The 24,915-nt window shown below is 42.5% G+C and overlaps 1 long non-coding RNA gene across 17 annotated transcripts in view; it reads left to right on the top strand.

Annotated features, from left to right (window-relative positions):
* The window catches only part of LOC310848256, a 388,509-nt gene that overhangs the window by 183,588 nt on the left and 180,006 nt on the right, over positions 1-24,915 (top strand). For 9 of the 17 annotated variants that reach the window (XR_014566218.1, XR_014566219.1, XR_014566221.1 and 6 more), the window contains one exon: positions 8,441-8,592. The exons of 7 other annotated variants lie outside the window; for them this stretch is intronic. This is a non-coding gene — a long non-coding RNA (uncharacterized lncRNA). Of the gene's footprint in view, positions 1-8,440; positions 8,593-21,830; positions 21,916-24,915 lie in introns of those variants that run through there. One more of the 17 variants, XR_014566235.1, reaches the window with a different exon arrangement.

Here is a 24,915-nt window from a genome sequence, read left to right as displayed (position 1 = left end):
TTGCTTATATCATAACAGACAGCATTCTATTCTTAAAATCACTCTGTTTTCTAAGCTGAAAAGCAGCCAGTCCCTTGAACAGTGGAATAACTCTGGTGCACCACCCCCAAAAGCACCAGCTGCAATTGCAGTTCTATCCATGAATGCATATATATAAAGGTAAAGGGAGCCCTGACCATTAGGTCCAGTCGTGGACAACTCTGGGGTTGCTGCGCTCATCTCGCTTTACTGGCTGAGGGAGCTGGTGTACAGCTTCCGGGTCATGTGGCCAGCATGACTTAGCCACTTCTGGCAAACCAGAGCAGCGCACGGAAACACCGTTTACCTTCCCACTGGAGCTATACATTTTATCTACTTGTACTGCATGCTTTCAAACTGCTTGGTTGGCAGGAGCAGGGACCGAGCAAAGGGAGCACCCCGTTGTGGGGATTCGAACTGCCCACCTTCTGATTGGCAAGCCCCAGGCTCTGTGGTTTAACCCACAGCGCCACCCACGTACCTATGCATATATACACATATCCTTTAATTGAGGTGTACAAATGATTTTATGTACATACACCATCTCCTTAGACCTTGACATACCTGATGATAACTGATGGCATTTAATGTGACTAAGATTATGGGCAGTGCTTAGACTGCTTTACCAATACTAAATGAAATGGTGTTGGAGAGTGGCCTTTTTAACAGGCGGGGGAGACCTATAGAAGGCCTGTTTGTTTGTTTTTATAAATAATTTTTATTAAGTTTTCATTTTAATATCTCAAAATAAACATTCACATAATACCATGTATTCAGTGACTTCCCTTCTTCCCCTTCCCTGGTTCATTTTGTTTATCTATTATTCCTGCATATTTTACTACGTCCATTTTTTATGGTTCTCCAGTTTTACATCATTCAATTATTAATTAAACTGTTGAATTTATCTTAATGCTAGCGTTTTCAGATATGTACAGTTATTTTCCATATAGTCAGCAAAAGTGTTCCATTCCTCTTTAAATAAATATTCTTCTTGCTCTCTTAGTCTATTCATTAAACTTTCTAGTTCCACATATTCTATCATCTTAAGTTGCCAATCCTCCTTACCCGGGACCTCTCTCACTCTTCATTTTTGGGCTAACAAAATGCGAGGAGCTGTTGTTGCGTACATAAATAAGTTTCTCTGACACCTGGGGATTTCTGTCTGCACCATTCCTAACAAAAATGCCTCCGGACTTTTTGGGAAGGCTGTTTTAAACATTTTTTCCATCTCATTATAAATCATTTCCCAGTATTATTTAACTTTTTTGCATGTCCACCACATGTGGAAAAAGTTCCCTCCGTTTCTTTACATTTCCAACACAGATCTGATTCTGCTTTATACATCTTAGCCAATCTACTTGGAGTTAGGTACCATCTATGAATCATTTTCATATTATTCTCTTTCAGTGTATAGCATGCAATAAATTTCAAATCATTCTTCCAAAGTTTCTCCCAAAGATTTAGGTCAATGTTATGCCTTATTTCCGTTGCCCAGTGTGTCATTGAAGCTTTGACCAACTCATCCTTTGTTTCCCCTTCTGTTGGAGTCCTGTTTGGAGTAGGCCAACTCCAATAACACTAGAAACTCCCAACCCAAACAATCAGTTATTGTTGCAGATAGCTTGCCTCTCTCCTTCTGCCAAAACACACACACAGGCCATCCCCTCCCCATTACCTTGGTTAGAGGCAAAAGGTCAATCCCAGTCCTCACAAACCAATCCATTTGAGGTTTGAAGGGTCTGTTGAGGGTCTGTTGATGCACAACTGCAGATGGGACAAGATTATTCTCTGCCTCCAGCAATGATCAGCAAAGGCCCATCAGAGCCAGCTGCATACCAACCCCTGCTGCCTGTTGCACAGCTCCTGTTTTCTCATCTCTTCTCCCCACACCTAACAAAGGACCATTCATGCAACACATCACCCCTACTTCTGCACAGCTTGCACACTCTCCCCACCCCAGCTCCTCCCTTAGGAAATAATAAACCTAAGTTTCCCATTCAAATGATTACTCAATCCATATTATTTTCTAAGTATTGTTTTGCTCTCACCTATTGCTTTATGTTTCTGTGTTTTGCTTCAAAGTTCAGAATATCCATAGGAAAATAATGATACGCTCTGAATGAAGCACTGTACATTGGTAAACAGATTGATTTCTTTCCATTGCAGTCTTGATGCTGCAGTCTTTATTATTGTTTATGCTTTACTCCCTGACCCACTGGGGTTGCTAATGTGCAAATTCGAACGTTGATTAGATCGCCAATTAAAAGGAACACAAGCACCATGTCGTACACATATAATAAAACTGGTAATTTTATGTCTTGTCTGCTGATGAAGATAAAAGATGAGCTAACATGTTGTCAAAGAAAAACAAAACAAAACACCCAAGCTAACCTGAACCAGGAAAAGAACAAAATACAGCCTTGGTTTAAATACACCTATTATTTGCTGAAATAAAATATCTCATAGATCCAGTTACAGAAGTCCTAACCATCATAACTGTCTTCCTGTGGGTCAGTGGGTCTGACTGTTAACGAGAAGCTTGATGGTTTGAGTTCACTGAGGGATGGCTGTGGACAGGATTCCTGCATTGTAGGACTAGATGGCCTACTGATTCTATATACTTTGTAGCACCCATACACACAGCTATTGCTAGCAGCAATAGATTACAATTCACAGGAGAGTCAGTGAAGGTCAGAACACTGTAACAAAGTACCTCTTCACTTCACAAGTATGGCTTCATTAAATTCATGCGCCAGCCAATCTAATCCAGAATGCAAGCATAGCCAGCAAGAGAAGGGCCCCACAAGATTGTATCTCCGGCATCTGCATTACCGAGACATTTTGCAGAGCATTTGGTTTTATTTAGATGCTGTTTAGTTTTCTGCTGCTTTAGGTGTTTTGAGTAGCATGGAATTTCTGAATGCTCCAAACCTCGTATTCTTTGGAGAGTAGGCAAGACTGCCAGGAAGGAAAGTCATTGATTACTGATCAGCAGCTGTTGATGTGCATGCTTTTCTCCCGTCAAGCTCTTGGTCACCAAGCTCTGGCAGAACATGGTTCCAGCTTGCTTATAAAGACGCTCTTGAAATGCTATGAAACATCTTAGCCACATCTCTTTCCCTTGAGGCTATATGTTTGCTATACTAATGGGAGGGGAGGAATGACATCAGTGATGCATGAATGAGAGATTGTTCATGTACCAGGTTACATCATCTTTTGATGTGCAGCATATGTCAGCAGTGCTGAAAGGCAGGTAACCCAAACCCTAGAGGCAGCTGTGGTACCTAGATGATATGACAGCAAACCTAATGCTGATAAGATTCTAAAGTTGGGATGTGTGGGTAGATACACTATGCAAGTATTCTAAATACAAGACTATAGTAACAATAGTGCAATGGTACCTTGGGTTACATACGCTTCAAGTTACATACGCTTCAGGTTACAGACTCTGCTAACCCAGAAATATTACCTCGGTTTAAGAACTTTGCTTCAGGATGAGAACAGAAATCGTGTGGCAGCGCGGCAGCAGGAGGCCCCATTAGCTAAAGTGGTGCTTCAGGTTAAGAACAGTTTCAGGTTAAGAGCAGACCTCCAAAATGTTCTTAAGCCGAGGTACCACTGTAAATGGTTTCTGCAGAAAGCTGACCTGTTTCTATTTTCCCTCATATATCTTAAGCAGAATTGAGGACGATTTGTAAGGCAACATATAGTTGGCTCAGTGTTATTTCAAAGTAGATTTGCTTCTGCACTAGCCCTTTTTCTCTGGAATTGACAATTCCCCCCTCATTTAGTTATCATAGAGATTCTGCACAATGTTGTTTTTAATGCAGGGCAATGGTCTCCAGATGTTGTGCTGTTGGTCTGCATCTTCCATCATTCCTAGTTATGCAGCCAACCATTGCATTTCGATCTTCTCCATATTATTGTCTTGTCTTAAGCAGCACTGGCTTCAAACATTTAATATCTCATTAAAGGTGCTCTTTAAAAAAAATAAAATTGCAACCTCATTTGAAATATAAATGCTGGCAGTGAAATCAGCATTTTGGGTAAAGATACGGTAATTTCTGGTACAAATGTGGATTGTTTATTTATTTAGGAGAATTATATTCTCTCCTTTGATTGAATGATACACAAAGTGGCTTTCAGTAGATTGGAACAGGATATATACATGCATACGCACAAACTCAAATCCACACAGTCCAGTAACCCTTCCTAGTGTTTTGTGCCAGAATTAATTAGATCACAAACTTGGAAATAATGTTCTCATTTCCCTTCCCTTCCTCTTTTTTCTTCTCCTTTTCCTTTCCTGTGTTTGACAACTTTTTTTAAAGAGGTGAAAAGAAAACCTTATTAAACTAACAAACAAACAACAGCAGTGCCAAAGATGGAAATAAGACTTGGGCTTGTATTTTGACTTGGGTATATATTAAATTATTTGGCTGTCGCAGTAACAAATGTAATAGGCTAATTAGAAATACAAGTAGCTAATACTCTTGAGTTATTTTTACAGAATCTGAGAAGATTAAAAGCTGAGAAGGAAGGGCAGAAATCATTTTGTTGAACTTATGTTTCCCATGAAGACTTTTGATAAAAAAAAAGTTCAATGGAAAATGGGGAGGAAATGCTTGGGTGCACTTGCAAGATTGCCTGGCCTGCTAATCCTTCATATTTGGCTGGCTCCAGATTTTATTTTTTTTAAAGTATCGAACACATGTTCTGGTACTGTTCAAAGGCCTGTGAGAGTTGGGAGTTGATCGAAAGCTCTCAATTCCACTGAAGTGGGTGGCCAAAGTGCAGGCGTTCAACAGCTGCACCGAGCCCACTGATCTTTGTCATTTATGAATTATTTTGCATGCCGTCTGGAACCAAAATGGTGCCGTAGTTTTTAATAGAGGCAGTTGTTTAGGTACATAGCCAAAGAAGCACATTTTCTGTGTGTTATAAAATGATCAGCTCTTCAAAGGCTATTTTTTTTTCTCCTTTCCTTTTTTTTTTTTTTTGCTTCAGTGCCTTCCAGCTAGAATTCAGATGCAGATGTCTAAACTTTTAAGTGTTTTATTTGAATAGTTTTTCCTAAGTTGCTACTTTATGCACTTTTGGATGAATGTAGTGAAAAATGTGCTGAGCAGGAGAATTCGTTCACTGGCAAGAACACCTCCTTCCATATCAACAGTGCCTCTTCTTGTGTAGATTAAGCTTATTGGACCTCATTCAGCCCGTTCATGCCTTCGGACACTGCCCTCAGCTGCAGCATTCCCTGATTCTGATGAAAAAGAGAAACAGTGCTGTATCTGTGTCTACATATTTATGATATATCACCCAACTTCTCCAGATGACTGTCGCCGGGGGTTTCATGTACATATTCCATAGCATTTCGTAGCCCTGCTCCACACCATGCCGTAACTACCAAGAGCCACCATTGCCATCGCCTTCTCAAGACTGCCATCAAAATGAGAACTGGACAGCTGGGAGTCAGTTGCCATCCCAGATAGTCCATCAGAACCATCTAGTATTGAAAGCCACTGAAAGTTTGAGGAGAATTAGCAAGGTCAGATTCCTCCTGTTCTTTTTCCAGGATAGGTTATGCATGAGAGTGATCAAGCCTGTTCCATGCCAAAGCCAAATTTAAATGGGTCCACCCAATAATTTTCCAGCAGCCACTGCCATGAGCATCTTACCTGAAAAGGTGAAATTTGTGGTGAGCATTTGATACATTTCTTTGGGTTTACTGAATATTTAATTTAGGGCAGCATATCAATGATTTCCTGCAAGGAGTCATTGCATTTTGTGTATATATATATATATATTCCATTATATACCACAAAGGGCCACTGTGGCACACACTGCATATGCATCTTAAGACAACGTATAAGAGCTTGCAGTTAATTTCTTCTCCTTCGTGCTAAGTAAGAGAGGTATGGAAGGCCACCTGAGAGCTGCCTCTTCGGCAATTTATTACCCTCTACTGTTCCTTGCAGGTTCTAACAGATGACAGCCATTCGCTTTTAACAACATATTGCCTATGTCAACAATGAAATAATTTGCTTTATGGTGAGTGTATGATTCCCCCCCCATCAGTATTCCACCTCTGTATGGAACCTCTGTTGCTACTGACCACCAGCTCTCCTATTTTAACAGCTGTGAATGTACCATGTGGTTTCCCACCCCACCACCCCAGATCCTGGAATCCCTGCAACATGAAATACATTTGCATGCTAATTGGCCATGAGGGTGTTCCATTAGTTTTATTTTATTTTGTTTTGTATTTATTCTAACATATACACTGAATTACCAGAGGCTGACAAATGTCACACAATCTTAATCCTAGGGTGCCATCTTGTCTACAGTACAACCAGCACATCCATTTTTGTGATGTATTCCAGTGGTAACCCTTGCCATTCCTGGCTTATATAAAGCATCTATCAGGAGAGGACTGACCAACTGGATGCCAAAGTTTGTTTACACACACACACACACACACACACACACACACACACACAAACTTCGGCATTCAGTTGGTCAGTCCTCTCCTGATAGATGCTTTATATAAGCCAGGAATGGCAAGGGTTACCACTGGAATACATCACAAAAATAAATTAAAAATCTGGCTATATGGTGTATGGTGTTCTTGCTGTAGCTGCTGGTTGTACTGTAGACAAGATGGCACCCTAGGATTAAGAGTGTGTGACATTTGTCAGCCTCTGGTAATTCAGTGTATATGTTAGAATAAATACAAAACAAAATAAAATAAAACTAATGGAACACCCTCATGGCCAATTAGCATGCAAATGTATTTCATGTTGCAGGGATTCCAGGATCTGGGGTGGTGGGGTGGGAAACCACATGGTACATTCACAGCTGTTAAAATAGGAGAGCTGGTGGTCAGTAGCAACAGAGTTTCCATACAGAGGTGGAATACAGATGGGGGGGGGGAATCATACACTCACCATAAAGCAAATTATTTCATTGTTGACATAGGCAATATGTTGTTAAAAGCGAATGGCTGTCATCTGTTAGAACCTGCAAGGAACAGTAGAGGGTAATAAATTGCCGAAGAGGCAGCTCTCAGGTGGCCTTCCATACCTCTCTTACTTAGCATGAAGGAGAAGAAATTAACTGCAAGCTCTTATACGTTGTCTTAAGATGCATATGCAGTGTGTGCCACAGTGGCCCTTTGTGGTATATAATGGAATATCTGCTGTGGCTACATAGTTAGAGTAATAGGTTTCCATTGTTGCAGGCAGAGTAAAGGTTCTGTGGAATTACAGCACATCCATTGAGGCAATTTCTGTCTTAACAATAGCCTTCCTCCGTCTTATGATTCAACATCAGCAGCAATGTGGAATACTAACAAAGCATACTTCAGTATAGCAGTGGAGTGGCTAACCCTTGTAAATATTCCTTGAGGAGAATTTTTTACGCTGCATCTCGTGGGACCCCCATGAGGTTTGAAGGATGGAGGGCAGATGTTTGCCTCGCCAACTAGCATGTCAGGGAGAAGGTAAGCTAGGATTTTCTCCTCCAGACATGTGTGTTTTGTATCTGCAGGGAGATACATACAATCTCCCATTTACAGGCTGAAATGGTATAGAGGGGCTCCTGTGATTCTTCTGATTGTGTGCTTCAGTTCTTAAACATACATGACTTTGCAGCAGAGCACATTGCATTTGCTAGGAGAATATTGCCCTAAACGGGTTTTCTGTGCTAACTGGTCCCAGATCTTGCCCAATATATTTTGTTGCTTTCGGTGGAGCACAAGATGGTGACCCCCATTCAAAGTATGGAAGCTGACTGGACTGTTAGGTGAATCTTGATTCAACGTTGGTGATGGGATCGTGCTCTCTATCATGAGTCTGAGGCAAAAGCATAGCTTTCGTGTGCAAAGAGATGCTATGAAGCATACATAGCTCTGTTCTCCAAAGGAAGGGAAAGACCAGGGGACCTTAGGAGGAACAGCCAGGGGCTGCTGCCATTGTGCCTAAGCATCTGTTGCCTGAGATACGGACTTAACATTGTCCAATGGTAGGGCTGGCCCTGACAGAACTGTAACTCATTTCGTTATTCAATGTGTGGATTGCTGCTGTCATTTTCTGAGTCTCCGCACTCATACTCTGTTTTCCTGATGGCACCAAGTTGCGAGGTGGAAGTGTGGTTTCATAATGTGATGAGGAAACTTGTGGAAAGTAGTTCTACACATTATTGCAGGAATGGGATCACATTTCTGTAACGGGGGGCAACTTTTACCTTGTCTATAAGTGGAAAAGATTGAGTATTGCAGGAATATTCAAACAGGAAAATAGTGGTTTCGCACTGAACCTAGTGCTGCTATTTGCTCTGGTAAATCAAAGATTACCGTACTTGCAAAGATTTCCCTCATTTTCAGAGTTGTCGTCTCTCTCCCCACCTTGTTCTGAATGTTTAGGCTGTTTCTTCAGTCAGTGAGCCCAAGATAGCATCACCAGCACCACCAGCAGAAGATCCTATGTTGTCGATGTTGGAGACCTAAAGGAAGTAGCTTATGCAATCTGAAACCAAAATGAAATTGATGAGAAACAGAACATAAAATATGTGCAGGTAAGCAATTTATTCACTGTTGTTTTGTATGATGTATATTTCTATTTGTTAAGAATATGTATTATTCCAGCAAGCACTATTATGCTATGTTTCTGGAGAATGATTTAATTCCTAAATCCACTGTGTGACATTGGATAAGTTTCTGTCTCTCAGCATCAGTTACCCCATCTGTTAACTGGAATACTAAAAAGTTTTCATATTGTAGGTTTTGAGTAGAGTGGGCCTGTTCGGGAGGAGAACCACCACATTAAAATATAAGTATTTTAGCTGTGCAATCCCATAGATTTACTCCAATGGGGGAAGGGCTAGAGCATGTGCTTTCCATGCAAAAGGTTCCAGGTGCAATCCCTGGCCCTGCAGGTAAGATTGGAAAAGACCCCTACCTAAATCTCTGGAGAGCTGCTGCCAGTCAGAGTTGACAGTGCGGCGCTAGATGGACTGACTTATAAAGCAACTTCCTATGTACTCAGAAACGCATCCCATTGAATTCAATAAATGAATACAAATTATCAGCCTAAATAACTTTGCATAGTATTTGTTAACAACACAAAACAGCTCAGTGGTTTGCAATGTAGACCCTATCTACATTTCTTTACTTTCTTATAAACCTATATCGCACCCTTCTAGTGAGTTTGCATCAGTTAATAAAATTCAGCAATTAAAAACAATACAATCAAATAACGTTAATAATAACGGTATGAAATAAGAATTGCTTCTGCACAGACATCTGAACCTAGGCATGCTGTCTTAATGTGTGACAAACTTGTCTTAGGTAAGAAGGAATGTTCTTGAGGTTCCAATGCATGTTTCCATGATAGATTTGCTCCTGCGACATCACACAGGCAATTTAAAATGCCGCCTTCTAATCAGCTCTATTAGCTATTCCCTCTGAAGTGTGAGTCCCTTGCAAGTCTGTCAGAGCTCAGGTCTCTGTGAGCTCTCATGGCTCATCTTTGACTTATTAAGAACTTATTATTGCTCTGGGTTCCTCATTCCACTAAAACAGGTCTGCTGGTGCGCTGAGATTTGATGGGCCAAGATTTGCCACTGACTGCGGGTTTTAGATCTTGACATTTGGTAACCTGGAATGCAAGCTGACTGAGAAATTAATTTAGGTGCTTTTATGAAAATGCACGTGTTTTAAAAAGGCACGTAAAGTCGGAGCTTTAGGTTGTAAAATGGATAACATAATAAAAGGCTTGTGTGATCAAAGATGACCGAGACACATTTTGTGTTATGTTGGTCAAAAACAAGGTCAAAATAATGAGTCACTCTCCAATAATTTATATAACAGTTTACAAAAGTGCATCCTTCTTCACATTCATGAGAGCATTAATTTTTTCATTAACCTAGCTGTGCCAATTGCTTCCTATCAGCTCTCATAGAGTGAGTAGCAACTGCTGCAGGATGATTAGCCAAATGGCAGGCTGCCTCCTGTTTGCCTCACTTCCCTTCAAACCGCTCCCATTGTAACCACTGTACTTGCTTCCCATCAGCTACTGCTGTGGTGACTCTGCTGTTGTCTTTAGTCCGAGGAATGGTGTGTTGCCCTTTTACCAGCTATGTGTGGTCAGAGGGCAACTCACCTGGAGACTGAGCAAAGATAGCCTGGGTTTCCCTGCATTTCTGATCTTTTTCTCTGCTGCAGCTCAGCACAATAAGAGAAAGGGTAGATTGGAAAGCTTTGGGGCTTGGGAAGAGTAGGTTGTCTCACACTCTTTCCCCCGCTCTCCTGATTATGTGTGTGCTCTGGAGAGCGTGTGAAGTGGTTGCTCAAACTGGGGCCACACACATCAGTTGTATGGTTCCCAGGGAGAGATTGCAAGATGCAGCACAGTGGTACCTCAGGTTACATATGCTTCAGGTTACAGACGCTTCAGGTTACAGACTCCGCTAACCCAGCAATAGTGCTTCAGGTTAAGAACTTTGCTTCAGGATGAGAACAGAAATTGTGCTCTGGCATCATGGCGGCCGCGGGAGGCCCCATTAGCTAAAGTGGTGCTTCAGGTTAAGAACAGTTTCAGGTTAAGAACAGACCTCTGGAACGAATTAAGTTCTTAACCCGAGGTACCACTGTACAGCCCATGGACATCTTATGTGATGTGGTCCTTAGGCTCATCAAATTTACTTGCATTCCTGTTTTCTGGACCAGAAGAGATAGAAATGTGATCTAGAAATTCTTAAAACACTTTTTCTTTCTTTCCCTTGGAATTTCAGCAAGCCTTAAAGCTTTCTGTGCAATCTGCTAGCTCCAAAATTCCAATAGTAGGCCAGAGCTATACTGAAGTGGTATATAATAGAGGCTTATTATATTCTATGAACAGACACGAGGCGGAGGATCTTGCTTCCTTGCCAATTGAGCAGCATGTGTTGTATTATTCTGGAACCATCACCTGTAGCCCCTCGTTCTCCCTTTCATTCGGAAACATGGCCTACTTCTAGTTTATATGTTTGACATGACATTGCAGGATTCTACGGTGGATAAAGGTGCTGCAGTGTTTCTGACCAGATAGTAAAGCAGGTTGCCCCGGTACCATTAACAATCTTTTCCTAAACTACTATGGTTTGCTTATTTTTGAGATGACTTCCTTCAAAGCAGCTGCGTGCATTAGCCAGTTTACCTGCTATGCAAGATGTTTTTTGAAAGCAGTTCAACATTTAGACTCTTCTGTGGTCCTCAAATCCCTTCTGTTTCAGAAGGGGCTTACTATCTATGTTCATGCATGGTTGGGGGGCGGTGAGAGAACTATTCAACTATTTCCCCCTTCCTTACTTTACCTAAGGAAAAACGCTTTGTGTGTATGTTGGAGGATGTTGAAATATGTCTGTGTCTGTAAAACTAAAATGTTTAGAAAATATCTGAGAAGGGGATTCCGTTTTGCTATCCAGTGGATCTTACAGCATGTGGCCAGATATTATCATGCTTATACAGCCCAGTTCTCTTTTATTAAGAGTCTTCAGCGAGTTGCACAGAGTAGCTCTAGTCATGTGGAACTGTTTAGAAATGCAAGCAGTGACAATAGGAAATGTCAAGCTGTAATGGAATAAGTGCAGTAGAATTACAGGCAGCAAATGTTCATTAATAAATTAGAACCATGTTTTCTTTTTCTTCTAATTGCATTGGTCTCTGGCGGACAAGTGATTGTATTTTTCAAATAACTTTTATCATTTACCTTTCATTTCTCTGGGGGTGTGAGGGGCAATGGAAGCACAGACCTATACCAAAACCCATTCTTTTAATCATGTGTTGCACATTTAATACTATTCCTGCTCAAATGTAGTTGGTTGGAATTGCTCCAGGAAATGATAGCAGACGTGAGACACTTGTATAGCTACTTAAGGTGTGAACTCGGGGAACATCAGTGAAAAATGAGAAGTAGTTGTAGGAAATCATGACTGCAAGTAAACACCACAACACGTGCATCTTGAATCTTAAAGTCTACATGCACTCTGCAACAACCTTTATGCTATGCAAGGCTATGCAACTAAAAGGACAGATTTTGATACAGTATTGTGTTAGGAAGACTTAAGTCAGCATGGACAAATCTGTCCGTTTGGTTTCTCTTCTAATTCTTTCCAATTTTAAGTTTGCCACATTTGTGCATTGGTTTGCTTTTTTAAAAAAGTCCTTATGGAAATTCATCAGCAGTATAAATTCCAAATTCTCTTTATATACACCTATTTGGATGCCTTTTTTTGGGGGGGGGGCAAATATACATAATTTGGCCACTTTTCCCCTTTAATATAATACATTTTGGTATGTTACCTTCCCACTATATATGCATTTTGATGCATACCTTCCCTAGTACACATACGTATTTTTTGGCTGGAGAACTGCATCACAGAATTTGATGAAGCACAAATTTTGAAAGGTAGCTGTGTTTCAGTTTGCATATAGTTTCAGAATATGCCAGTTAGGTAGCTTCATATTGAAACGCAAACTAAGCAGAACTCCTTCCCCAGCGCTTAAGACACTTCTACACATTACAGTTGCTATATGAAACATCAGTGTTTCCTGAAAGTATGGACGTCATATGTGAATCTTTCAAGACCTTTGTATCTGGATACTCACGGAATATTGGCGATGTTTCCCACAATTGTAATGTGTAAATCTGCCCCTGCTTACATTCTGCGTAAGTGTAAAGTTCCGTGGCGTAAGCTTCCCTAATAAAATTAGCTTGAACTTTGCAGAGGGTTTTCCTAGCACCACATAGAATGTTTGGCAACAGATGAGCCACCCTCCTTGTTAAATCTGCTTGTTTTTATTCAAAAGGAGTGCAAGCCCAGTTCTCTCTGCGGTAATATCTTTCGATTTTAACACTCTGCTGAGCTGCTGAAAAGGAACGGGCCACCCAGTTCTTCGAAGGAGCAGCTGTAGCCCTTCGACAGACCTCTCAATGGCCAGAGTGAAGCAGCACACGTTCTCATTTGTCTGCATAAAACATGGGTGGCCAAATATCTCTTGTTTTCTGGAGGTGGCAGCTATTGTCCCCCGCTCCAGCTTTGCAATCTGAAATGGTTTTGTTTGGCTTCCCATTTCTGCTGATTCAAATACATTTGGATAACAACAAGGATTTGCAAAGCAGCCCACAGGATAGTGACCTCTTACACAACCCCCTCCTTTCTGAGGCTGTTGTTATGGCTTGCATTGTCCCAACAGGGTCTGAAAGAGCTGATCGCTGGATGCTTTCCTTCTTGTTCTTTGGCAAAGAATCACCATTTCATACCATATACCGTATTTTTCGCTCTATAACACGCACCTGACCATAACACGCACATTGTTTTTAGAGGAGGAAAACAAGGGAAAAAACATTCTGAATGAAACAGTGGATGTATCATTTTTGGGCTTCATGCTGTGGCCACAGACATGTGATCTGATGGTGAATTTGGGATGACCCAATGCAAAGATCCTGAGAATCCCTGTGGATCCATGCTCTGTAACCACGTTTTTGCACCATTGCAGCCCCAGGCAACAGTGGGTGCGTGATTTTTTTGGTGCAGGCTGTAGCCATGGACATGCTATGTGATCTGATGTTGAATTTGGGGTGACCCAATGCAAAGATCCTGAGAATCCCTGTGGATCTATGCTTCTTAACCACGTTTTTGCACCATTGCAGCCCCATGCAACAGTGGGTGCGTGATTTTGGGGGGGCAGGCTGTAGCCATGGACATGCTATGTGATCTGATGGTGAATTTGGGGTGACCCAATGCAAGGATCCTGAGAATCCCTGTGGATCCATGCTTTTTAACCACATTTTTGCACCATTGCAGCCCCAGGCAACAGTGAGTGCGTGATTTTTTGGTGCAGGCTGTAGCCATGGACATGCTATGTGATCTGATGGTGAATTTGGGGTGACCCAATGCAAAGATCCTGAGAATCCCTGTGGATCTATGCTTTTTAACCACGTTTTTGCACCATTGCAGCCCCATGCAACAGTGGGTGCGTGGTTTTGGGGGGGCAGGCTGTAGCCATGGACATGCTATGTGATCTGATGGTGAATTTGGGGTGACCCAATGCAAGGATCCTGAGAATCCCTGTGGATCCATGCTTTTTAACCACATTTTTGCACCATTGCAGCCCCAGGCAACAGTGGGTGCGTGATTTTTTGGTGCAGGCTGTAGCCATGGACATGCTATGTGATCTGATGGTGAATTTGGGGTGACCCAATGCAAAGATCCTGAGAATCCCTGTGGATCTATGCTTTTTAACCACGTTTTTGCCCCATTGCAGCCCCATGCAACAGTGGGTGCGTGATTTTGGGGGGGGGGGCAGGCTGTAGCCATGGACATGCTATGTGATCTGATGGTGAATTTGGGGTGACCCAATGCAAAGATCCTGAGGATCCATGTGGATCCATGCTTTTTAACCACATTTTTGCACCATTGCAGCCCCAGGCAACAGTGGGTGCGTGATTTTGGGGGGGCAGGCTGTAGCCATGGACATGCTATGTGATCTGATGGTGAATTTGGGGTGACCCAATGCAAAGATCCTGAGAATCCCTGTGGATCTATGCTTTTTAACCACGTTTTTGCACCATTGCAGCCCCAGGCAACAGTGGGTGCGTGATTTTTTTGGTGCAGGCTGTAGCCATGGACATGCTATGTGATCTGATGGTGAATTTGGGGTGACCCAATGCAAAGATCCTGAGGATCCATGTGGATCCATGCTTTTTAACCACATTTTTGCACCATTGCAGCCCCAGGCAACAGTGGGTGCGTGATTTTGGGGGGGCAGGCTGTAGCCATGGACATGCTATGTGATCTGATGGTGAATTTGGGGTGACCCAATGCAAAGATCCTGAGGATCTATGCTTTGTAACCACATTTTAAGTGGGGAGGGAAGGAAAAACACAGAAGGGACAAGGAGCAGGAGAGGGGTGTGCAGAGAAGCAGCTGGCTAAGAATGCAGGAGAGGGGTAGGGAGGAAAGGAAGGCAAAAGTTTTCCCCCACCCAAGCCAGCCAGCCAGCCAGCCATCTCTCTCTCTCTCTCTCTCTCTCTCTCTCTCTCTCTCTCTCTCTCCCCCCTCCCTCCCTCCCTCCCTCCCCCCCTCTCTCTCTCCCTTCCCCCAGCAGCACCGGAGCTTGCCTGGAGGGGAGGGGCTTTCCCTGCTCTTTGTTCCGTTTCAGCAAACACAGCAAGGAAACAGAGGCGGGTGGGCAGTAAGACCCTGAGGCAGAATGCAGGAAAGCAGCCGCTTTCTCTTTTCAAGTTTCGCTTCTCTGTGCAGCGTGCAGCCCCGCGATTTGATTTTTGCTTGATTTTTTGGCTCCAGGGACCACACATTCGCTCTATAACACGCACAGACATTTCCCCTTCCTTTTTAGGAGAAAAAATCTGCGTGTTATAGAGCGAAATTTACGGTATTTATTGATGGAGCACAGTGGCCTGCTCCAGGGGTGTGTGTTTTGTGTGTGTGTGTGTGTGTGTGTGTGTGAGAGAGAGAGAGAGAGAGAGAGAGAGAATTAACACATGATATATGTGTTCTTAGACATATTGCACTTTGCTTTAAGGAAACACGCTTTTGAAGAGTTTTAAAGAGAAACTTTTTTTTAAGGGAGCTTTGCAGGTACCAGATGTTGCCTCTGCATGTAAAGATCCAGAAATGAGTTCTGCAATCTTTCATTTCACACAGCATCATGTTACCCATTCCACTCCTCCATATAAATATTAATTTCCAATGCCAATATCCACATGCCTTCCTAAATGTGTACAGATCGGTTGGCTTATTGTACTTCCTAATTGACAGGAATGTGAAGCAGGTTCACACCCTGGAGATTCCTCTGTAACCATTGCTACATCTGGATACCCAGAGGCTGAAGGCAGATATGGATGGTTCGCTAGCAGTACCCATACCTTAGTAATGCCCAGAATGCATTGCTGTAATGCACTCTGTGGTGGGACTGCCTTTTGACAAGTACTTGGAAACCTTAGGTGGTTCAGAAGGCAGCTGCCCAAGAACTACTTGGAGCTTGCAGAATTCAAAAATAACTTCAATATTAGCCCAATATCATTGGCTGCCAGTTGGCTTCCAAGTGTAATTCATGGTTACATCATGTTGCACGATCCCATTGGCATTTCAGGAAGTGCTGCTAGGTTCTGAAGTCTTCTTGCGTAAAGAGCCTTGCACTTTGCACAATTGTGACTGCACAGGGGGTGTTTAAAAACGTTTACAGGGCAAAAAAGATTCCTTGGCCACTCATTCCATTGGGGACGTCAGCACAGCCCCCCACCCCACCCCACAGAACATCACATAAATTATTCCACTACCTGCAAAAGAGTCAGGAATGAGCCATCTCTTGTGGGGAGGGACAAAGTGTTTCACAAAATAGTGGACTAGGCTCACTGCAGCATTAATACACACCTTCTTGAACACTCAGATCAACTACTGAAGCCCTGTTTCATGTCATCCTGCTTTTTGAGGTGTAATGGCAGGCAACACAGCTCAGTTTGGGAATGGCACCATGGCTATGGAATTCTCTCCGGGTATGTGTAGATTTTGTTTAATTTAACAGGATTTATATACTGCTTGATCAAAAGCTCTAAGCAGTTAATATAAAACATACATTCACCTTGATTGCCTTCTGGAAACTACTGTGGTACCTCGGGTGAAGTACTTAATTCGTTCCGGAGGTCTGTTCTTAACCTGAAACTGTTCTTAACCTGAAGCACCACTTTAGCTAATGGGGCTCCTGCTGCCGCTGTGCTGCCAGAGCACGATTTCTGTTCTCATTCTGAAGCAAAGTTCTTAACCCGAGGTACTATTCCTGGGTTAGCGGAGCCTGTAACCTGAAGCGTATGTAACCTGAAGCATATGTAACCCGAGGTACCACTGTGCTGCAAACTTATTTATAATAGATGGACTGGGTATCTCATTTGCTGTTGCCCAAAGTGCTGTGTTGTTTATGGTGTGTTGCATTTCCTATTGTTTTTATCATTCTTTTTAGGTGTCTTGGTGGCTTTTCCAGTAGGAATTAGGGATGCAAATTATTTTACTAGCAAAATAATTAAAATGAGATCTCTGTGCTGTTTGTTGACATGTTTAGCTGTCATCATAGGCCATATCCTCTTTTCCTAGTGGCCAGCTTTCTCTTTCTCTCACGAAACCCTCCTTATAAGTCTGAAGGGTGTTGAGAGATTGTTATCTCAGGCTAACTGAATATGTAAACATTTCTTCCCAGGTGCAACTACAGTGACTTGTAGAGGTGAGGTTATGAGGAAGCATTTGATTGACTGGTCAGTTTGTATTTCTGCGTTTATACTCCTGTTTTCCTTTGCCGCTGTATTTCATGTGGACATATTGATAGTGTCAATATTTAGAAGGACCCGAGAAATCTTTGGAACATAATCAATAAGGTGCAAAGCAGATGCACCCACAGACCTTGAAATGGCTGAGTTGTTCTGAGGTGTAAGAGAACCAGATTATTGCAGGTTTGAAATGTATGTTTACCTTGCCAAAATTATGCTTTGCTGATAATGTTCAACTTTCTGCCTTGAATGTTTGTTGTTGAAGGTACAGGTGTTTTGATATTTTGCAAACTTTTAGGTGCATCAGCATATTTTACACATTAGTTAATTTGTGTTCAGTGCAATATGTGAAACAGGCAGGAGAAAATATAAGGCCGTAGATAGTTTTGTGTCTGTGTTGGTCACTCATGGATTCATTGATTATTTAATGGAGGATTTATGCTCTGAGAACACAAGAATAGTCTGTTGAATCAGGACAGTGGCATGTCTAGTCCAGCATCCTGTTCTCACAGTGGCCACCCAGATGCCTGTGAAATCTAAAAGTTGATTAAAGCTTTAGTCATCAATACAGTGTGTCACGATTTTCATCACAAGAGATGTCTTGCATGAAAGGGCAGAAGTATTATAAAACCTAGATATTTTGGTCTGAAAGGTTTAAAATGCCACGGGAATGCTCTTGTGTAAATATACCATGGCTGTTGATGCAAGTGCAGTAACAAAAGTTTTAAAGATGAACAGGCAGCAAATATATTGAAAGAAATGGCAGATTTAGGGATGGTTCACATTTTTAAAAATCAAATCTTGACCTTAAATTCTGTGTCTTGTGAGTGTGTAAGCTGCAGTTTGTATGCAATTAAAAAGAAAGTTGGCAGCGAAAACATTATTTAGAATTATTTCTGTTGTGGGTAACATACATTTACAAGAGGAAGGTCCTGCCTATATATGCCACTTTGTGTTTAGACCATTAGGACATGGAATGAGGTTGATTGCAAGCAAGACTGCAGATCACTGTTACCTCAACCTACCTTGCGTTTCAGCAAATGAAATTTCCAGTTGTTTGGGACGGTGTGATAGAATAGACGCTTGTCCATGAGCATTCTTGTTACTCAGGAAACAAATATTGTAATGTTTGCAACTTCTGTAAGACAAGGGATCCCCCCTCCCCTTTACCAAACTCTGACCTGGTCTTCATCAGAACAAGGTGAGAACAAAGTAGAATGTTCTGTGCCACTTCAGTCTGCAGGTGGAAGATTACATTTCTAAATAGTCCCCTAGCTTTAAAAAAAAAAAAAAATAGCCTTCCTGCAACCAGAAACCAGCAAGGAACAGCCTGGGGTAGAACTTGCTGATGGACTAGTTTTATTTTGTTTTTACTTGCAAGATTGTTCAAAATGGTATATCCCACCTGCAGCCTGTAGTGGTACAATGTACTCTACCAACTTTTCCTAATGCATGCACGGATCAGGGTCCTGTGTCTGCTGCTGAGATGGCACGGTGGTGTTTTGTTTTGTTTTGAATCCTCTTCTGGTGCAGATATGCTGAATAGTGCCTTTCTGCTTGGTTGGAAATAGAAAGGGCTTCATAGTCTTAAACCTCATGTTTCTCTGTGCCCTTACAATTTAATTCTGATGCAACAGCCTCCCCACCCTCTTCTTGTAGGTTCATGTGACAACTTGCTTAAAACCCATTACTGTTGATTATTTTGTTGCTATTGTTTTTCCGCGGGACGCAGGTGGCGCTGTGGGTTAAAGCCTCAGCGCCTAGGACTTGCCGATCGAAAGGTCGGCGGTTCGAATCCCTGCGGCGGGGTGCGCTCCCGCTGCTCGGTCCCAGCGCCTGCCAAAACCTAGCAGTTCGAAAGCACCTCCGGGTGCAAGTAGATAAATAGGGACCGCTTACCAGCGGGAAGGTAAACGGCGTTTCCGTGTGCGGCTCTGGCTCGCCAGGGCAGCGATGTCACGCTGGCCACCTGACCCGGAAGTGTCTCCGGACAGCGCTGGCCCCTGGCCTCTTGAGTGAGATGGGCGCACAACCCCAGAGTCTGTCAAGACTGGCCCGTACGGGCAGGGGTACCTTTACCTTTACCTATTGTTTTTCCTCCCACTGTTTTTGTGAGTCATTTCCATGTACATGTATAACTCTGCAGTGAAGCCACATGGGATGTTTTTTTCAGGAACTGGGTGTATTTACTGAGCACATGTGCACCAAGCTCAGCCCATTCAGGCCTCTGTTTTCTCACACAAATGTGAACATAGAGCATGTAATGGTAGTATACACTTTTTGCATTATCACTGGGGGTGTCCTCTGCAACATTCTCCTCATCCCTTGGGATCATGGTAAGTTCTTGTAAAGGTATAACCTGTGTATCATCACTCATATGGTTCTGAGTTTATTAACCCCATAGCAAAAGGAATCTTTAGAATCTGTTGTATTCTGGCTTACTGAGTAAGCTACCTTTCCCATGTCTCCTGACACAACTTTACTGCGTAGTTGTACTTTACTACATAACTATGTTTCGTTCATTAACTTAATTCTAGGCAGTGTTAGAAACTCAGATATATAACCTAGGCGCCAAATGGCTCCTTAAACCAGGGTTACATTCGCCAAAATGGAATGCCTAGTTGGCCATTTTGGGGCCAGACAGTTCGAAAATCGTATTTTTCAACACAGTCATACCTCGGGTTGCGAACGTGATCCGTGCGGGAGGTATGTTTGCAACCCGCAACATTCGCAGCCTGAAATCCCGCGTCTGTGCATGCATGTGATGTCATTTTGCATTTCTGCGCATGCACGAGCGCTGAAACCAGGAACTAACACGAGGATGCGGGTGGCGCTGTGGTCTAAACCACTGAGCCTCTTGGGCTTGCCGATCAGAAGGTTGGTGGTTCAAATCCCTGCAACGAGGTGAGCTCCCATTGCTCTGTCTCATCTTCTGCCAACCTAGCAGTTTGAAAGCATGCCAGTTCAAGTAGATAAATAGGTACCGCTGTGGCGGAAAGGTAAATGGTGTTTCCGTGCACTCTAGTTTCTGTCATTGTGTTCTGTTGTGCCAGAAGCGGTTTAGTCATGCTGGCTAGATGACCTGGAAAGCTGTCTGTGGACAAACGCCGCTCCCTCAACCTGAAAGCAAGATGAGCGCCACTCCCATAGTCGCCTTTGACTGGACTTTCCCATTCAGGGGTCCTTTTCTTTTACCTTTTTTTACCACCATGGGCATGCAGTCCCCAGAAGGTTGCTCACAGGGGAATGTAGCTCTCAAGCTACCCTAGATCTGAACCAACTGGGACTGATCTCTTTCAAGAAAGGGAGAGATATGGGCTGTCTTAGTTTCAGACCTAATCTTAAAGAAACAAAGATGGTATCTATTTAAGATCACCCGGACTAAGACTACGTACCCTTTAGCAATGGGTTAGTAATATCATGGATAGCCATCTCATATGAATTGTTGTCCTTATTACACTGATGCTAAATGAAAGGTGCCTTGCTAGTGCAGTTTTATTAGGACACATGATTGCATAACTTTTTGCTTAATTTATCCAGCACGAGTTTAGATGGCAGAAATTTTGCTTAAGGAAATTGAGGGTGGTTTTGTTGTTGTTTTTTACACGAAGTATAGTAGGAGCCTGCTCAGGATATCTTAACTTATTTTGGAGATAATATTTGTCTAGGCTGCTTTTCTTTTTATAACATCAAAATAATGTCCAGTGTAAGCAAAACGCAAAACCAAAACCAGCTCATAAATTCACAGGATTATCTAAAAAATGAAGAGGGATGCTATTTATGAAACATGTTTTTTTTGTTTTTCTTATTTGCTTATTTGGATGATGGGAAACCTTGGGGGCTAGGAAGACATTGGCATAGATTCTTTTTCAAGATGCATGAGAAAAGTGTGGGAATGTTGCTCACCACCTCACACATTGCCACAAACTACACTGAGTAGTTCTAAGCTTACCTGATATTTTAGGAGTAGCAATTTCCACTCCAGAACTTTCAATCCTTCTTTCTCATTGAACATCAAACCCCCTCTCCCCTGCCCCAACTCCCCTCCCTGACATTTTGTACCACCAAAAAGGGTGTTTTGACCTGATTCTAAACTTTCTCCATAGGTAAACAGATACCCATATCCGGGTGTTTTACAGTAACTGCTGATGTGTTTTTGAAATGTGCTATGTGACTGACCTTGATACCACACAGTCTATCCTGGGCCAGTGTGTTTACTGAACAGGATGACTAATGCAAAAAGTTACATCATAAGTGATGACAAAACAAATGCAATGGAAAGACTTGTATCTTTCTGAGATGTTTTGCTCGCATCATTAAAAATCAGCAGGTAAATGTTGGCGGCCATGTGTATAGATGGATGCACATTCCTAGTTGACACCAGGGCAGCCACATGCACACAAACTCCCTTTTGTGCAGCTGCCTCTTTATTCCCTCCAAGATCTTTGACCAGTGGCTTATAGAAAATGCTCTCCCCTCTCTGTCTACCAGGTTGCCTCTGCCACAACCAGAAGAGCCGGCAGCTGCTAATGGAGGCCTCCTCCTTCTTATCCTGAGGGCCACCCTGTTTACATCTTAAAAGGCTTTGCTGTATCCCAGCCATCTGCTCCCCAATGACAGTGTGCCTGAGTTTTGTTCTCCTTCACTTCTCTCATCCTTTTGGGTGGCAGCTGACAATGGGCAATGTTCCCGTTCTCCTCTCTTTTTTTAACTAAGAAGGCAATCCTGCCTTACCTCCTGGTTTTTAGAAGAGCTGTGCAGTTGGTGATTTAAGGCAGTGAGGATAGGCATAGTGCACGCCTGATTTATAACCATTTCTGCATGATGCCACACCTGTCTGGTGTTTAAAAAACTGGCTTGGTCACATTGTGCTAAGTTAACAGTTTTGCCTATATAGAGAAATCATGAAGATTATCTTATGACACGAAATGACACCATGTGTGCACATTTGGGCAGACCTGCCTCCAGATGTGTTTTTAAGCTTATTGGGGAATGGCTAAAGGTTGGTGACGAAGCAAACTGGTTTGCTTGCAAAAGGTCCCAGGGTCAGCCCCCAGCATTTCTAGGTAGGGTTGTGAGAAATCCCTTCCCAAAACCCTGGAGAGCTGTTGCAAGTCAGGGTCGACGATACTGGGCCGGATGATCTGGCTCTGCATAAGGCAGATTTCTGTGCCTCATCTCCTGGGTTTTACCCATATTCTATCCTTGCTCCTTAGAATCCCCCAGATTCCCACCTTGTCATTTTCTGGCCAAAGTCTCCAGCCCTTACAGAAGCGGAAACAGGCAAAATGTGCAGGCTGTATCCTTTCCAGTGCTTTTGTGAGAATTGAGCCTTCTATCAACTATCAGGGTTCTTAGCCACTGAGTATAGTCACAACAGTGGTAGATGTTTGTAATCCACAGAGATAAAAACAAGAGCATGACACAACCATTGTTTGAAGAAAGGGCTTCCAGGTTTATTCCCCTGCCCGGTTGTCCTTGGTGGCAAAGCGATTGCTGTTCCTATAAAACAATTCAGAAATCCAGAAGTTTTGTGTAGCTGTTATGGGGTAGGAGCATTTCTACCCTAATGCAAAAGATAGCAGCAAAGTTGGAAGTTTCCTATTCAAGTCTTGACACTTGTGAGTTTTATATATTTAGAAAATCACCTGGCCAATACAAATACAAATCCAGTTGTTTTTCCTGTAAGGAAACATGAGAACATTGGTTAAGCCCACTCTGCAAAGTAGCCCAGTTTTGTTACACCCACATTGCTGGTGGGAGAGCTAATTCATGACAACCCTGTAGTGTAATCCAATCGTTGTTATCATGTTTGTCTTGGACGTTGGGATTTTTTAGGGGAATTCAGTCAGAGGGGACTGACTCAACTCCTCTTTCCCCCTCATTCCTAATCCCAGTTCATATTCTCCTCTGACCTTACTTCCTCCTGTCCCCAGAGTACAAATAATAGTTTGTGTTAAAAAAGAACTAGCAGAAAGTTTTAATGGTTTCATAACCTAATGGCACAATCCTGTGCATATCTACTTAGAAGTAAGTCCTACTGAGTTCGATAGGACTTGCTAACTGGAAGTTAGTAAATTCTGCAGTTTAAGACTATAGTCCTTTACCCATTGACCTGCAGTAAATTCAACTGAACTCAGTGAAACTAACTTCCAGCAGTGGCAGGGGTGGGACTGCGGTGCTTGATCAGGCTTCTCGAGGTTGTGTGTTGCTGCAGGTTACCAAGAGGGAGAGGTGGAGGGGCAAGGCAGCAGGGAGCTCAGCATGGTGCAACGCAGTGGCAGAATCATCTGACTGGAAACGTGAGACCAAGCAAATGAAAATGCCTGGACTGTGGGCATTTCCATAATCCTACAATGTCAAAAGCAACCAAGGCAAGCTTCTATGTGTATGATTTCTAGGCATCTGTTGCCAGGACACATTTGGAAGCATAAGACCTAGATACAGAATTAAGAGAGGAAGTGTGTGTGTGTGTGTGTGTGTGTGTGTGTAATAGTTTGACACCCCAAGAGGGAAATAATTTGGAGATTATTTTCATAAAGATCCCCATCATGCTCTAAGTACTTCAGTGAGAACTGAAGTGGATAAACTTGTGGCATATATGCCTATGTGGCATATTTTACGTGCCTACAATGTGGTACTGTCTTCTTCCTCTCAAAATTGATGTTACAGGCAGAGAAGTCTTGGATAAAGCAGGGTTGCAGCTGCAGAACATTTCCCACACCAGGCAGGATATGCAAAAGTATTTTGGGTGTAGGGAACGAGAGAGTGAGGTTTGCATATTCACTGCTGGCAAAACAAACCTCCTGCATCTTTTTCTTTCCTGTTGCTAAAATCTTTCAGGCTTGTTTTCTATACACCATGATTCAGGGCAACAGGAAAAGTCATTTGGTTTTTTAAAAAAAGGAAAATAATGGTGAAAAGGTTGGTTATGACTTCCCTGAATAATCGTTACTGAAATTTGCCTGCTGCTTGTTTACAGTAAATATTTGTTGTACTTCTGGAAAATGTAGCATGATGTGCCATGGAAATTGGTCTCATTATTTCTTAGTTTGGAAAACCTAGGGAAAGTACTTTTCAAAAAATAAAATTGTTTTCAGGTTTTTGACTTACTGTAATAGTGCAGAATTGCACTGTGCTGTTCTTTTCCATTCAACAAAAGAAAGGGTATCAAATCAGACACAGGCTAATGGCTTCCCATACTCTCATTTTCTTGCCAATACCTGTCAGCTCCAATAGTACAATGATAACATTGACATGAGTCAAGGGAACTGCTGGAGATTGGGAAAACAATAGGTTTCTTTCCACTTGTTGAACATTTTCAACCGCTTTACAATTTGGAAATAGTAAGTCACAGCACCCTGTGGTGCATGAAGCTGTGTGTTCAGTGCTTATTCATTTGGGATAAAATAAAAATGGTTCAGGTGATGCCATTTGTAGTGGACCAGCTGCGTTGGTAGATCATCAGTGTGCACAGGACTCTTCTATGCAACCTGAATCCTTGCTGCTCCATTCATTTATAAGTGTGTCACAATTTCATCCCCTGTTTTCCCCATGAAATTCAAGGCAGTGTACA

This window comes from Podarcis gaigeae, assembly GCF_964106915.1.
Source record: "Podarcis gaigeae genome assembly, chromosome: 7".
NCBI lineage: Eukaryota > Metazoa > Chordata > Lepidosauria > Squamata > Lacertidae > Podarcis > Podarcis gaigeae.
Note: the sequence above shows the minus strand (reverse complement) of the source record. Positions and strands in the feature narration are given on the sequence as shown.